A 13,228-nucleotide genomic window follows, 5' to 3' on the forward strand; every position below is an offset into this window, starting at 1 on the left:
GATTAGCAATTTCCAGCTTCCCTGTGCTTCAAGATACACTATACTGTACCCCTCCTACGCTTCATTAAAAATATTTTCCCTACTAATTTTATTCCCTAGCCTTCTAACTGTTACTCAGAAAGAAGACTTAACTGTTGTTTTTAAAGGCAGAACAGATATAGTTTGCAGGCAAGACAGGTCATTACATTCCCAGCGACATTAATTTTGTTGCCCATTTCAAATGCAGCCATTTGACAAAATAACTAGTGTCACAGATTCTTAAGAAGTTCAGTTTTGCACTGGAGAATTCTGCACTGGAGAGTAAACAGATTTTAGCAGGAGCAGATGAGGGGTGTGTTTGGCTAATTTTGCTCATTTTTCACAAATCTGATGAGGGCAGACCTCAGAGGTCTCTGTAGGCTCTTCTGCTTACCCACTGTCAGGACCGTGCACACAGCTGTCCCCATCTTATGATGTTAAATACAGGTGTGCTGTATCGGAGCTCTAAAAAAAAAACAACATTCCCACCTGCTTCTCTTTTATGGTGATTTCAGTATTTTAATCTTCATCTGGACATCTTTCATGAGAGCAAGCAGGATGAGGCCAATATGACTTTTTCCAAGGGACCGTATGGAGGCCGGCCATTTTAGAGCATCCATAGCACAAGATGTAGGAAAAAATGGAGTTAAAATGTGAAAAAGGATAATATGCCTACACCACAACAAAATGTTTTTCAGTTCTTTAGCACTGAAAGGTTAGTAATGTTGTTACGGATCAGCATTTAAAGCTGTAACACAATCCTGAATACTAGAAGACCTTGGGCAGACAGAAGAGAACTCGTGCCCATACACAGGAAGCAATGCAGCACAGCAGGAGTAAGCCTGCATAAATTCACAGAGATTTATAGAGCAAACAGATCTGATGATGCCACTGCAAAGATAACCAGTCTTCAGAAATACATACAATATAAAAATTAATGCTGCACTATATTCTCAATTCAAATACAGTTAGAACGCAAGGTATTCCTGCTACCTATCTATCAGCTCAAAACATCAATGTTCTGGCAAAACATCTATATTCTGGAAAAAAAGTCCATTAAATGCTAAGAATTATTTCCCATTCTCATCTATCACATCAAACTTTAAAATCACTGTTGACCAGATCTGCAGATGTAATAACGACTTGTGAAGCAGTAAATAAAAATAGAGGTTTCATTTATGGGGATCTATTCCCATGAAGTACTTCTAAGTAAGCCAGATGCAAAGTTATGCCCCTAGGAAGAAGGAATGAAGGGAATGTTGTTACAGAGCAGGCAATTGTGAGTTCGCTCAGGCCATAATCTATCCCTAAAATCAATTTCCTCTTCTAAGGCAGAAATTGAAAAATACTTTCTGCCTTTTACTTGCCAATCTTTTCTGTATTCAGACAGATAAATCAGTCACTCCCAGAAACCTCCTGTCACACAGCAATCTAGGGTGGTAAATTTGTAGTGACTTAGTTTTTGTTCAGGGGTGTATGAGTTTTTATTCTGTTTCCACTAAATTATATAATGATTTGTTACAGAATATAAAGAGCAACATTACTGCAAAGGCATTGTGATGAGCTCTCTTTATATGGTGGTAAAAGTTACAGTTGCAGCCCAAGCAACCAGATTTTGTGTTATTCTGGTTGATCTGCACTGAAAGAAAACAGATGTGGAAAGAGAAAAGAAAGGGGAATCTTAAGAGTTATAAACAAATGAATAAATAAATAAAAATGGGAAAAAGCAAGTCAAAAACAACCCTAAACTTTTGACATTTTTCTTCCTGGTTTGTAAGGCCATAAGACTAAATGTGACTTAGTCCTACTCGATAAGTGACACTCTTAAATCAATCCCTATTTGGCCAGTTTGATGGAGGGTTTAATGCTAGCACAAAAATAAATCCTTGGAGAAAAAAACTCTCCTGCTCGCATTTTATAATGAGATGACATTTTTCTATGGTGATGTGTTATTGTTTTTCCAGGTACAATTTTCTACTCATTTACAGCAGGAATTGTTCTTCTCATTTCTTCTATGGAATTAGAGCTTGCAGACCTGCTCTGATATACCTGTTTCTGCTGTAGCAACTCTATTATTGTTACTGCTCATTCTGAGATAAGAAAATTCACAGAGGCATAAAAGTGAACTAAGACACATTTTGAGGTTCTCCTAGTTTATCTCCTCATTTGCTTATTTATTTGTTTCCTTAAATCAGTCCTTTCTGTGCAAATGGAACTGAAGATTTTATACTCCTGGAAAAATTCAGTGTTTGCATTTCCCTCACCAGATGTCCTAGGGATGTCATCTTCTAGCAAGCTTTTGCACACCTGGAGATTAGTAGTTGAGATAGACTTCTGTGTACCTTCCTGTAGAAATTTCTAAGTTATTCAAGCAACATTTCCTGTGAGCCTCCCAGGGAAGTGTACAAACTAAGCATGCTGCATGTTTTGGACTTGAGCTGTAGATCCCTGAAGAAAATGGAACCAAGCACAAAAATTGATTTTATCTTTTGTTCCAGTATGGTACTCAGCTTTTCAGCATGTGATAACCAGTGTCAGTAACTTGACGACTTGATAAAAATGTCCAATGGAAACAAATCTAAGCAAAGATCAGATGCCAGTTTCAAGCTTCATGTTTTCTGCATTGTGCATTTGTTTTGATCTGGCGGACATTTCTGTGTTTGATTCAGGGAGTAAAGTCAGTGCTAGATGTCAAATATTTTCTTCTGACATAACTTTCAACATATTTCACATACAATTTCCTGTTGGAATCATAACTGACTGACCCAGCTGCCTGATGCTATAAATGTTTCTCACCATTTTGTAAAGGGTTACAGCAACCACTCTGTCCTTGGACAAAGCTCTGAATAGACTGAACCACCGCTGAGAAGTTACAGCTATAAGATATCATATCATAGTATCATCATAGTATCACAGTATCGTGCGAGTTGGAAGGGACCTTAGAGATCATCGAGTCCAACTCCCGGGATTCGAGCCCTCTGTGTAGCAGAGCGGCATTTCTGCCACTTATGCCACAGGGGGGATTCGAACCCTGGGCCTCTGGTGTTGCAAGCAGCAACTTATACCACTGCGCCACCGGAGGCACACACATATCCATGTGTATCTGTTGTTCTACCTACTTTTCCAGCTTCATAAGGTGCAAATCACTTTTTTTTTAGTGTACTTCTTTTGCACAGATTTTTCAGATCACATTCTTGCCTTCTTACACTACTCCAAGGCCTTGTGATGTGGTCCAAGGCCTCTGCACCAGAAGAACAAAACAGGAAATGAATGAGAAGGAGTGTCAAGAACTCCATCTCATTCTTCTAAGGAGTGTACTGGGAGGACAGTTAATGTCAGGTACTTGTAATCTGAAACTCCGCTGCCCCAATGTGCTTGGTAAATAGCTGCTATTCCTAAAATGACAGGTGACTGCTTTTCGAGGACTGATTTTCTAACCATCCTGACATCACCAGAAGCACCCACACACTTGTAATGAGTGGGCATGAGCTTGTCAAAACTGATTTGTCTTCAAGAAATATTCTGATTTGCATATAGCATTCTATTTTCACTACACTCCATTTTACAATCTACAGTTTATATTAATCTTCTGGCAAGAATGCCCCCATCTTATTAAATAAGCCCGACTGTTCAAACGCTTTTGGGAAAGATACTTATTTCTCGTGATTCGGTCACTAACACATCACAGAAAAAAAGTCACAAGCATCCTAGATAATATGGTGAACAGATTTAGTTCACTGCAATTATAACGGCCCTTGTTTTGTCATTTCTCTTACTGCAACACCTGTAGTATGGCAACATATCACATTCTCCTGGGAGACCAGCGAAAGTATGAACTTAACAAAGCGCCAGTAATAGATGCATGTGGAAAATAAACATCTTTTTAAAATGGAAAAATAAAGAAAAAAGAAAAGAAATAACAACTCTTCCCTCTGTCTTTATACTGTAAGCCATATGAGAATAAGGTAACTGCTCTGAAGAAAGAGCACTAGGCACATAGCAGCAAGCTGCTTCTCCTGTCTCTCTCAGCATTGCACATGACTGCATCTCCAAGTGGCTGACAGCATTTCAGTGTGTAGGAGCAAAGTTTAGGAGGAATAAAAGAAGATTCAGGAATGTTAAGGGTACCCCATGCCATGCAACATTTCATTGTCACTAACAGACAGAGCTTTATTTGAGAGGACTGTGACTGCTTGGTAGCTGAGTCAGGTTAGATGTCACAGGGTCTGAGGAACTGCACACCCTAAGTCTTTGTTTTGGAGCAGTGCTGGCCAGCAGGCACGTTGTGGTGTCCTCATACATTTCCTGGATCACGTCCCCTGTCTGTCTGCATTCAAACTTCTGAGATCTCTGGATGAGCAGCAGAGCTGCTGCAAGTTTTTAGCAAATCAGATGTCAGTCTACTGGTCCTTCTGTGTGACCCCAACTCCTATCCTTTACCAGTGTCTGCTTTACTGGTGTTGTTACTGTCTTCTTCTTTACTCAGAGCTCATATATGTAGGAAACACTGCTCTCAAGCAAAAGTGAATTAAATATGCTTTGATATGCACTTTGGTGCAACCTGGGATCTTTTAATTCTGCTGTTCCCTGTAATCCATCTTTGCTCAGTGTGGGCTAGGCCATAAACAGCTTGAGTCAGAACTTGATGCTGTGTGACTAGTGAGGTACAATGTAAAGCAGGAAATGATAATTGGACTTTTATTGCACTGGCTACAATTTCTAAACACTTTGGATTTTATTTTTTTTTTTTTTTAAATCAACCTGATAAAGAGTCCTTAAAGAGCCTAGCTTTCAGAATCAGGAGAATTTATGGACTATTAAAAGTAATAAAAAGGTACTTTTGGTCAAAAGTGAAGTCTAAGCTATAGAACATGATCTTATTCAATGAATATCAGGGCTCTTAACCTTGCTGGCTTTTCCCAGCATCCCTGGGGTGACATTAGGCTACATACTTTTATGAAGAATATTAAAAATATGAGGAAAAGTGAGAGCTACGGTCACTGAAACTGATCCAACTCCATGGCAAGAAATAAAGGTCTTTTTGATTTACTCTTCACCAAGGTTGCATCCAGACTTGTCTCTTTTCAAGGAAATAAGCTCTGAGAGACAGCAAATGGAAAATCAATTCACCTTACCTGCAGATGACTATGATGAGTGAATTTATACTTACGTTCCCATATCCTTCTCACACAAGATAGATAAATAGTTTTAATACACAGTATTTGCACCTGTGCTGGTGGAAAGGGGGGCCTGGAGGACTGGGGAAAATGGCCTTGCCTCTGCATTTCATACAGTTTGACAGCTGCTATGAGGAGCCTTTTTTGGTCAAAAGAAGCCCCTGGGGGCAACGCTGCTTCCCAGCTGATGCATGTGTACCCCCATGGTACTGCCTGAAGGCAGTGGGCATAGTCAGCCAGACCTTCCCTACGTTCACAGTGCTGTGGAAGCCCAGATGAACCCAGGCTGAAGTCACCACAAGTGATGGCAGAGCCAGAGACATGGTGCTGCCCTGCTAAAAAACCTGAAGGCCCCCTGGTGACACAGCCAGCATTTGCCTTCTGTCAATGGCAAAATTTCTGCTGGAGCTTCTGCTTTTCACTGCTCTGACACTCTGAGGCTTTCTGACAAGAAGTACAGCCAAATGACCCATCTTCCTGACAGGGCTCTGGCACACAGAACTTGCATGTTTCACTTCACACCAGCGACTTAATGTTTGACTTCCTTTCAAGATGAACCACAGCTCTGCTTACACTCACCGTGGTCAGCAAGGAGGAAGGAAATTGCAATTCCTCTCATTTTCCTGTTGAATTTTCATAGTCTTTTAATCTGCTGGCCATCCAGCAGAGGCAGTTCTGCTAGATTCCTGATTTTCATATGCTTAGGTCTCCAGCATACTCATTTATACCTAGATGGGCATTCCTCACTCCTGCCTCTGTTTCACTACTCATCACCTGCTTCTCTTTTTCAGTACAGGTGCTAAGAAGCTTCCTGCCTCCACTGAAAGACTTGGATTCTTTCATTTTTGAATTCTTTGTTGTTCTTTTGATTTCCTCAGCATTTAATGTTAATTAAGTTATTCAAATGTACTATTAATTAAATGTTTCCCAGCATCTAATGTTACAGTACACATTTTTAGAATAACTTTTCCCTCCCAGGAAAGACTAACTCTATTGTTTCCAAGTGTGTTTGAAGCTCCTATACTAACAGCTGCCTGGAGTCTGAAAAGCCTTACAAATACAGCCATTCAGGAGGAAAACAGACTTCTGGAAGTAACCTTTCTTTGGCAAAGCTTGAGCAAAATTCCAGCAGAGATAAAGGAGACAGTAAGTACCCTTGCACACCTCAGTTTCATCCCTTTTTCTAGAGCTCTTTGCGCTGCTGGTGTTTGTGTGGACACTTGGACACTTCATATTTTTTCTAGGATTTATCTCCTGAGCACGTGTTGCTAGCATCCTTAGGGGTAATGGTAGAACAGGCCTACCTTTTTCTCTCATCATACAGCAGACAGGCAAAAATCAAAGACTCACACAATATCAGCAATCATTTTGATGCTAAGTTTTCAATCTATTTAGAGATCAACAATGGTCATTGAAAAGAAGAGCTGCTTAGAAAAATGCCTGAACTATGCTTACCTATATTTTCTTCAAAATCTACATCTTCTAAATCTAAATCTTCCTTTAGTAGCCTGACTTTTTAGTTAGTGTAGTATGGCAGCTCCAAACATCTATAAAATTCTCATTTTTCTCCATGCTTATTGCGAAGTAGCTATTTTAAAAATAACAATAATTAAACAAACAAACAAACAAAATAAAAGTGCCTTGGTAATAAAACCCCTAAGCTTCCCAGTGTTACAGAGGGGAGTTCAAATATTCATCAGTTTGAAGAACTAATTCTAAACAAAGAAAGGCAAGACAGGAAAAATAGTATCAACTTATACCTTCTTGCAATAGCTGCTGTGCTTCTGGAGTGCTTGGGAACTTGAAGATGAACAATCTGGAAGCCAAGTCAAGTTTCCTTTCTGATGTGTGTAACCTACCGGATGCCCTTGTAAGATTAAAGCTCACTACCTGCAACACTTTAAAGTAGCTTCAGAATTATTTTCTGAATACTTGAGGAATGCTCAGTAAAGCTTAAGTGCAGTGAGAGAGGATATTCTTTTGTGTCTCAGATTTTTAATGGGTCCTGATTTTCTATCTCCTCTTAAAATTTCTCTGTAAAGAATGCATGAAATATTGATACTACGTTACTGTGAAAGCTCATCATCTCCTATGTTAAAGAACATCTGTATTGCATTTTTTAACTTACATGAATGAGAAAGCAGAAGAAATAAACGTTTTGCAAAGCCACATTAAGGAATATAAATTTTGATTATATATTAGTTTCAGTGAAAAACCTGCCTGAAAATGTGTTTTAACAAACAACACAGAAAGAAATACAAGTGACTTTTTTTTAACTTTTTTGGAGTGGGGGTGGAGGGGCGCAGGGGAGAGGTGGAGCTGGAGGGGTAAAAAATTGCAAAACTAAGCAACTACAATAAATCAGGGCTGCATCATTATGTTTGTAATTTCACCTGTTCAAATACATTACTTGGTCTTTTAACTTTGCAACCAGGATAAGAATATTGGATTACAGGAAATAATACTCTGAAACATTTTCTTAAATGGTACAGCAAATGATCTGGCAAAGATGAGTATTCAGTGTACATACTGCAAAGATGTGGTGAGTTCTGTTTGGCAGGTACCAATATGAAACATGGGTCTAACATTCTCACACTATTTCTGTCTGTACTCTGAGTGCCCCCCAGCTGAAGGAGGACTTCCCTCTCCTAAGGTTGCTGGCATATTGCAAGTGCCAGAGAGACTGAAGGAGTGAGCTGAAGATGGTGGAAAAAGAATAATTTTGGAACTTGACCTGAACACACAGAAGAGCTTTCACATTCCCCTCAGCTTTCTCTTCTTCCTCACATTCCCTCTGCACTTGCCCCATTTCCTGGAGAGCAAATACTGTTTTCCTGAATTGTTTTCTCTTATTACTCACCATCTCAGTTTATTTTTTATACAAGTCTTTTACTTCCAAATTGTCATGCCATTTTGTAGGCTTTAAAGGTACAGACATTGTTCTCCTGACCAAGGTTAAATTAAAAAAAAGTAAAATACCTCCCATCTGGCTAAGTATATTTCAAATCCAGACCTGCTCAATTCTAGCTAAAGGAAATGCAGCTACAACAAGGTTCTGTGGGCTCTGTTGCCTAATGCTGTTGCTGCCATCTCTATGTGTGGGAATGCACCATGACACTAGCTGTAGCAATAACTTCCATCTAAAATGAATTTGCATTCCTGCAGTGATGAGTGCATTTGAGCACATAATCATGACAGTAGTTATTATCCTAACTGCTATGTTTAATGCAAAAGATGTTCCTCAGAAACTATTGCAACATGTCAGATGGAGATCAGTTTGCTGAAGAGAGAAGTTCTACAGCTGCCCAGACTATCTTTACTGAAATATCCTTCCAAATGAATTTGAAGGCTTAATAAAGCATGAGGTGTCTTCTATGAAGGGTTGCAGCAGCAGGCCATATCGCTATCTCTTTCTCCATATAGATAAGACATTGTCACTAACAACTTCTTTGTCCAGTGACCACTGATGTCTCAAAACATGGGAACTGCAAAACACTTTGCAGCAGTGGTTTGCTGCAGTGGTTTGGTACAGCAGAGACAAAAAGGTTGTAGTGCTTTGGCTGCTTCCTTATTTTCAAGGCATTTGTATAAGAAGTGTGTTATACTCAAGCGCTTTATTCTTTGTCAGTATATTTTGCTATTGGAAGCACTTAAACCGAACACTCTGCCTCATATTCACAGGACATGAAAGGAGGTATTTCCTCCCTAACAGCTCTCTAAACAAAACTTCCCTGTTCCGTCCTATACATTAGACTGTCTTGCTTTTAAATCAGCTTTATTTGAGTATATTTCACTACAAGTGAGTATTTATGGCCATCAGCTGTGCATTATCTTCTCCTTGCTACTTGTTCCACAGCAATTACTCTGTGTTTTGAATCTTTGATGTTTTGTGCAGACTAATGTCTAGTCTTATCTGTCCCTGCTGTTCCTGCTCACCAGACATGAGTTCTTATTGCTGGGAGAGAATTGCAGAGAAATGTTGTTATTTCTATTCAAAAACTGGGAAAAAAAGCAAAGATATTTCCCAGCTAGCTGATTTGTTTCAGTGTAGGAATTAGAAGCAAACCCCACTACTGGTAGGCACCGGGTATTCTTAACAGAATCTCATTAGAACAGTTTTCTTTCACAGTGCTAAGATGCCAATTCTGTTTATGATCTGTTCTTGGATAGGGTGTCATCTTGAAACCTCTAACCCTATATCTAACTTTTCTTTGCAAATAAGTCTGGCAAAAGGTGAAAATGTAAGTATGAACTGCAAAGATGAGCTCTGTAAATTATAAACTATTGTGCTGTTATGTGTCAGCTGAAGTGTGTCTTGATTTACCTCTACATCTACATACTAAGTCACATGTGAATGCATTTTATAGTGCCTGGAATTTTACTACTCCAGTATCAGGCTCATTTCACTCCACAGACACAATCTGAAGAAGAAAGCTAGGCTATGTAAAGACCATGAATTCTGTAGATAATTAAGAAGGAAGATTGTTTTTTTTTTTATTTTTGTTTTTCTTCTTCTTGTAGCACCTTTCTTCCTTTAACATGGAAGCATCATGAGTTGCCTTGGAAACATACTGACACTGAGCAGCAAGCTTTCTGATGCGGGCATTTTGCACAGTACACATCAACTGCAGGCAACGATGAAGCAACGTTAATCATCGACAACAGCTGAAAGTTTTCTCCCTCAGAGAGAAAAATGCTGATTGACACGGCATCCTAAGAATACGATTTTAAAACTGCTTCTATTCTAATTTTTTTTTTCTTCACTTACGGCAGAAATCCACATTAGTAAGTGAAGCACAAATCAGATTTCTACAGATTTCTGGATTAGCTTCATGAATTAAAAGGAGCTTTGCAACAATAAAATTATTATTTGTCTTGTAAAAATTTTTACTTTTTTCTACTAAATACATTTCTGGCTAAAATACATGCACTACAAGTAATAATCCTGTGGAAGCAGCATGATACATGACTATGATACAAAGAGAATCTCTATTTTACATAATTATGCAACACTTGACATGGATAGATTGTCACTTCACTTATAAGCCATCTTTATTTTGGTCTTCCTCTGAACTGTAGAAGTTTTATTAAAAAACAGAAAACAGAAAACAAAACAAAACAAAACCCCCTTATATAATCCTGATGCTAATCTTCTATTCCTTGTTTTTATATGCTTTTTGCCATTTTACTGTGTTATTTCTACCAGCGCACTCGAACTCTTTCAGCTTGTACAGACTTAAACCTACATTAAAAGCCAGACAAAAAGAAACCAACATATTGGATGTCATGTATGAAGCAGATCTAAGATTGAAGACGAAATGTGAACACCATTTATCTGGGGATATATCAATAATTGTGGAGCTTAGGAAGCATCTGGTCCTCCTCTCAAGGCTTAATATCTGACACTGTGCAGCTAACCAAATGTGGTATCAGTGGTTTTTATGGGACATCAGTTGATCATTTTATGAAAAATGAGGCTTTGGCCAGTGCCAAGAACACAATAGTGTTTTGGAAGAAACAAGTCACTTGATCTGCTGTTCCTATTTTAACTCTAACATGTTCCATGCATTTCATTCCTTATGTGCAGATTTACATGAGATTTAGTCTCAGAGTATGCCTGAATAGCTTTTTCTTCTGATTAAGAAATAACACTCAATTCTCCTTTCCCTAAAGGGAAAAAAGAAGAAGAGGAAAAATGGAATAGCGCTTCTAGATCTTTAGGATATAATCATCCTCTTTAAAAGCTGGAACATTACGTGTTACAGAATGTAAGACAGCACAGATTGTGTGTACATTTCTTGTACGTGTATCAACCACAAATTTATTGCAAAAGCTCATCTGCCAAATAATAAGACCAATGAATATATTCATTTTCTAAAACACAATACTGAAAATATAAATCACAATCAGTGAGAGATATCCTTATTGTATGGCAAAACTGACTTAAAATGCCATCAGTCTATCACTGATCTTTGGGAGAAAGAAAAGAGTTTTGTTTTCATTTAAGGTGACGATATTCTTTTTACATGAAAAAGCCTAGTAACCTAAATTCTGAGAAACAGCAAGTTATGGAATTGGCAGATAATTTCCTTTCTGTAATAAGACATATTTCAATCTCAAGGTAGTAATTGTACCATACATCACAAAGGGCCTCTCCTTCCACTGGACATACACTGAAATTAATGGAGGTGCTTAAGATGCAGACATACTAGGGATCTGAAGTTTGAGTTTGAAGAGAGCTTAAAGTTTCCATGCCATGGGATGGTGGACAAAAATGCTACCTTAACCCGCTATACCTTTCTAAATCTGATTTCTTTTATGCTTAAAAATGATCTTACTAATTTTTAAATATAACAGTAACCCTTATTAAGGTTAATCTTAAAATATTACTATTAAAACATATGAGTTCTCCAGAATCCTCTGGTGAATTTGTGAGTAAGATATCCTCTTCAGCATATTTTCCATAACACCTAGTCAGAATCAGACAGAGGTTGTAATGCATTTTCTGTTTGACTGAACCAGGGACTTGTAGATCCATTATTCCCTGGAAATCATCAGTGCAGATTTGATCCCTTCATGATCATAGCATCTTGCTCCAGAGTGATCAAACAGGTACTTCAATAGTATGACAAGGGGATTGACCTTGGAACCCATTTTAGTCTACAGTGAGTCTCAGTATACTGCTGATTACTATAGGGTAAATTGCAATATCACTCATATTGTTTTTGTTATGGTCATTCACACATTCTTGAGGTAAGACTAACCAGCGTATTTCCAGTATGCATCACCATCATGATTATTGTTTTTGAGTTAGGTAAAGCAACCTAACCATCTCCATCTTTGCAATCTGGGAATTTCAGAAGTATCCATGGTTTCAGTCTTCTGTCAAACTGTGAGAAGGCACTTATGCCAACTGCTTCATATCTAGCAGTTAGATTTCACATTATGCTGGAAAATATTCAATTCAAAGTGATTCACATCTTAGTTTTTCAGAGATTCTAATACAAGAGTTTTTGTAATACCTTTACTCTCCTTAAAAAGAAAAATGCAGTACTTTAATATTACAGGAGACCTGTCTTGATGAGTGTCATGGCGTCTGGTGTCTCTGCACAAGTGAACTGTCTGTAAAAGGCTAACATTTACTTTCCAGTTTATGCCCTTGGATCTTTCCCATGCCCATGGTCTGTGCATCGTTCTATCTTTGCTGGAATACAGCCATTTGTGCAGACAACCTGAGTACTGAAAGGTACTGAGACATTTAGCAGTTTTAGGTTTGTGGGAGCATTTTATTTGTAACTGTTAAAGGATGACTGATCAATATTTTCCCTATAGGCTTGAAATTTGTGTAAGCTTAGCATAAGGACAGCAAGGGCATAGGAGCCTGCTTATACAAAGATTCCTAGCAGTGGTTTTATCTTTGGCTATGTAAATTTTGAGTTTGACTCAAGTCAGCCATAATTTAACTAAAATCCTCTCTTTGTAATTTCAGAAGAAACCTCTCTGTGTTAGTCAAGACAGTCAAGAAAATTAATTTTTTTTTTTTTCTTTTTTTAGTGCTTCCATAAACTGATTTAAATCCTTACCTGCAAGCCATGTGTCACCAATTCTGTATTGAACTGTTAAGCAAAAAGCTATACTGTGGAAGAGCTGTCTGCCTGGGCCATTGCAATGCAACAAATGAAAAACCTTGGAAAAGCAAACAACTGTGAATTGAATATAACATCTAAGTCATTCGTTAGGGACAAATTTCCCTCTCAAGTCTAGTTCGTTCGTTGCAGGCAATAAGTCACCACAAAACAGATCTCTGGTCAGATAAAATTCAAGACAAGTGAAATACCACTTAGATCGAGAGCAGTACTAAATGTAACAAGGTGACTGTGTTCAGCAGAAAGGAAAAATATGGACAAATTGAAAGGTGTAACTTCGTGGAGTGTTTTAATTTCCTTCTCATGACAAGTCAGCTGCCTCCCGTCACAGGGAGCCAAGAGAAGTGTCCATGCGTCAGAGGGTGCAATGACACCAACAGGACTTTT

The sequence above is a fragment of the Excalfactoria chinensis genome, chromosome Z (genome assembly GCF_039878825.1).
Source record: "Excalfactoria chinensis isolate bCotChi1 chromosome Z, bCotChi1.hap2, whole genome shotgun sequence".
Taxonomy (NCBI): Eukaryota; Metazoa; Chordata; class Aves; order Galliformes; family Phasianidae; genus Excalfactoria; species Excalfactoria chinensis.